The sequence below is a fragment of the Octodon degus genome, unplaced genomic scaffold (genome assembly GCF_000260255.1).
Source record: "Octodon degus isolate 3935 unplaced genomic scaffold, OctDeg1.0 scaffold00177, whole genome shotgun sequence".
Lineage (NCBI taxonomy): Eukaryota > Metazoa > Chordata > Mammalia > Rodentia > Octodontidae > Octodon > Octodon degus.
The window spans coordinates 4,088,431-4,093,012 of NW_004524753.1; positions in this window are offsets into that span (position 1 = coordinate 4,088,431).

A 4,582-nucleotide genomic window follows, 5' to 3' on the forward strand; every position below is an offset into this window, starting at 1 on the left:
TGAGGGCCAGGGTTTCACCACCAGCACCACATACAAAAAGCTTCTCCCTCCACTGGTACCCCAGGCCATAGGGAGAAGCAAATCTGTGTAGAAGCTGCTCATTATATGGATTTTTTTTCAAAGAAATAAAGCACCTGTTTCTCAAGAAGAAAAAAAAATTAAATTAAAACGAGATCATTAGGATGGCTCTTAATTCAGTACAACTTTTGTCCTTATAAGAGAAAAGAATTAGGAGAGAATCCAACCTTCTTGCACATTTAGAAGAAAATAAAGAAAAGCTGTGTCTTAGTGTGTTGAACTAAAGCTCATTTCATGGTGAAGTCTGACATTTATAAAGGTTCAGGAAATATGTTATGAACATATAAATAAACTTTACTAACAGACAAATTTTATTTTTAAAAACTACCCATATAAGAGTCCATATTACTAATTCCTGAGCTGTTCTGAACTGGCTGGGTGATTGTTGGCAGGACTGTTCAGAAGGAATTTCTGCCATGGGCAGGATCAGGTAGGATGATCTCAATTCTAATGTTATAGGACTCTGTTTAATGAGTTGTAATTACACACGTCATTTTGGTTTGAAAACCAGGAAGAAAAGGAGGAGACATGGTATTTGTTTGTGGGTTATTGGTTCTGAAATTTTGTTTTCTTTTGTTTTGTATCACATACTTTCCTGGAAGAAACACACAAAGCTTGCATTTTACTGATTAGCTGAAGTTTTCATTATGTTGCCTAATACTTACATTCATTTTACAACAAAACTTTCACAGTTATGTCATACGGATTTAGTGGTGTTTTCTTCAAGGCTGAACAAAACTTGAAGGAAAACAGAACATAGTATCCATGAAAAGTAAAACTTCAGAAGCTGGACTGCTCATGTTGAATCATAATGAGTAGTACCATTATTAACTGTAATTTTGAAATATTTACCCAATTTATCTGTGCTTTGGTTTCCTTTTCTGCAGAATGTAGCCAGTAATACTATCTACCTCATCAAGTCAGTATGGAAAAATAACTACTTAAAGACACTTGGAATAAAGTCAGACACACAGAAAGCTTTTGTCCTATCACTGACATGTGTAGATATTCAGTGAGTGCTGCCCAACGTACTCCATTACTATTTGTAATAATATTGAAGAAAAACTAGTGATGTATAAACAAATTGCATTACCTGTTTGGTGGAACTCAGGGTGACCATTTTCCCCTACTTTTAAATACATTAGAGCAGTTGGAAACAGAGGCACAAAGACCAAGGGTTGCAGAAAGATATCACCAGTGTGGAAGAAATTTAAGGCATCTCCCTTGTCAGAGCCTGGAACAATTTCAATGGAGTGAAGTGAGCCCCATGTGATAACTGGATTCAGCAACAAAAACCAGAGCATACCTGAATATATATGAATAAAATAATGTTCCTTTATTCATCACTTCATTACTTCTCCCTGATTCCTTGATTTCTCTTCACCTAGAGAACTGGTTCAAGAGTCTTGTCACTGTCACCCATCCAGGCCCTCATAAGTCATGGCAATGATGGTGTAAGAGAGTCCAGCTATTGCTGAAGTAGTAGACTCATTTTTGTGACTGTATCTGACCATGTGGTTCAGCTGGCAAAACTTGATGCTGTCTATGTGATGTTTGTTCTGCAGGCGCACAGAGTACAAGAGTTGTGGGATCATGTAGGTGACCATACAGATTTTTTTAAAGCCTAGGAAGCCAAGGAATGTACCTCTGAGAGGTGTGTATGTGAAGCTATGGGACTGAATCCAAGTACAGTGGAGATCCTTAGAAGTACGAGACGCCAAGAACACAAAACATCTGCCAAGGAAAGCCAAAAGCAGTTAATGTAGTCAATTGAAGAGAAGGACTGTGTCGACTGCATTTGCCAAAGGCATATGGATGTCGACACCCAAGCCCTTTGGAACTCACAGTTCACCACTATATGCTCCTGATACCAAACATGGAGCTAGATAACTTAATATTTGCTCTGCTAGGTTTTTACCTTGCTTTGGTTTGATTCTTTTCTATCCTGTTATTACTTCCTTTTGGAATAGGAATGTTTACTATATATAAATTGTATAACTTGTTTTACAGGGGCTCATGGATAAGGATTTGTCTTGAGTCTCAGAAGAGACTTGACTTTTGAGCAACACAGGAACTATTGGGACTTTGGGACAAGCTTGTTTCACTTTGGGTTTTCTGCAGGATAGTTGTATCATGTGTGGAATTAAGCAGTTGTTTTTGCCTTTATTTGTAAAGTAAGTATGGCTTAAGGAGCTGAGTTTAACTGTCAAGTTGACGAGGGGTAAAACATGACAGTTCAGCTTAGTTGTCAATTGATTGAATTAAGAGACTCTTGGAGAAGTGATTGGTCATGGGATCATGCTGCTTATTGGTGATTAATCCACTGAGTTTGCAGCTGAATGTACCGTTAGGAGGAGGAGCCTCCTCCAGTTGGAGAGGTAGATCATTAGGGAGGTGCCCTTGATAATGTATGTCTTTCTGGCTCTTCCTAGCTGCTACAAAATGAGTGGCTGTGCTCCATCAGTCCCTTCCACTGTGATGCTTGTGCCTTTCAGTCAGGGACTGAACCCTTTGAAACTGGAAGCCAAATTAAGTCTCTTCATTAAAGATTGTGAGTTTGGGAGTTTTTACACTAACAGTGGAAAAGCTGACCAATGTAGTACTCCACTCTCAAGTCCTGATCAAGCCTGCCAAAGCATGTAACACTGTTAGTAGAACCTGCTTAGAAACCCCTGTTCTCATTAATTGTATCTTATGTGAAAGTGTCCAAAGAAAATATCCTATAACAATTCAGAATTGTACCAATAGACTAGAATTTTTAGGAATAATACATAATACACTAAACATAAGATGAATATTGAGTTTATAAATATGTGATATTTCTTCCTGTTTATCAAGTGTAAATAAATTATTATATTTGAAAATCCATAGGAAGGAATGCATCTAAATTTCCTGCCACTCATCTGGGTTCAAATTTGGTAACAAGCAAACAAGATCACAAAGTAAAGGGTTAATATATATGACTACACAGAAATGTAAAATGTTTAGTTTTAAAAATTAAAATCAGGGGCCAGTAAGACAGCTCAGTGGACTAAACTGCCTGCTTAGGCAAGCTCAGTCAAGCTCAGGGACTGCAGTTCGATCCCCTGCACCACATGCCACACCAGCCCCACCCTTACCCCCAGGCTGGGCTGAGCTGGCCACAGAGTCTGGGTGTGGTGGTGCACACCTGTAATCCCAGCACTAGGGAGACTAAAAGCAGAAGGATCACTTTGAGTCTTAGCTGCATAGTGAGGCCCTGTAACAACCAAATACACTTTTATAAAATCATAACAAAAGCATAATTAAAAAATGGAAACATGTACAAAATGTAACAAAAGAATCTTTATAAAATTTTCACACAAATCATTAAGAAAAATTTGGACCTTAATATTCAATATTTGTAAAGATTTCACAAAAAATGCCATATGACTGCTCAACCAATATAAAAATAATGTTCAACTGTAATAGTAAAACAGAAATGGTAGGAAAAATAAGAGAAAAACATTTCTCTTTATCAAATCAATGAAGGTGGAGATTGTATAGGTACAGCTAAGGAACTAAATTTGTACAATCCTCTGTGAGTTAATTTAGTATATGTCATGCAGACCTTTGAATCTTTAGGTGCAATAATTGCGCTTCTGTACATCCATTGTATGAACACAAAATCCATCAACTGTTAACCAACAAAGATGTCCATCCCTTTATGACTTGAACAGTGAAACGCTGAAAATTGCTCAGGTGATTGATTATATATTCCATTCAATACAACAATGAAAATATGACACAATTTCTAATAAAACAGAAGAGCTTAACAGGTCATACAATAGATCATGATTGTGAATACAGGAAAACTGCTCTAAAGACTGTTTTAAAAAGCCACTAAAACATAGGCATCACATAAAGACAAATAAACAGTGGTCCCTGGGTGGTAGTGCCTGGAAACAAGGTTTTCCTCCTCTCAATTTATATATATATCCATTATCCAAATGATCATCAATAAGGATGTTTACCTCCTACTAGAAAGAGGTTTTAGTAACAAATAAGGAAGCCATGGAGTTCTCATTTGCTTATATTTTGCAGAGCATGAGATCAATTTATTTTATCTGCATGTAACCACCTGCTCAGGGTGTGGAGTGTGCATATTAAACCCACAACTCTGCTCAGTCAGTCTCTTCCTCTTATAGCATCAGGGCCTGGAAGACCAAGTCCTGACACCTTAGAGGTTCCCCCAGAACTTTTAGTGCCTTTTGCTTAGAAATTTTATTTTCTTCCCATCATCAAGCCTGAGAAATACTTAAAATTCTTTTTTTCAAAATTATCCAATCTAGTTTTAGTTCTGTTATTACTTAACCACCTTTTGAGTTTTGAAATCGCTGTTGTATTAGAAAAAGAAAGCTTTAAGCCTATGCCTATCCAGGGACTGTGGGTATAAGGTAAGATGCCGCTATCTTATTTGTTATGTGAGATGACTTGGGTTAGACAGGTTAAAACAGAAAGAAAGGGGCTGGGAAGATAGCTCAGT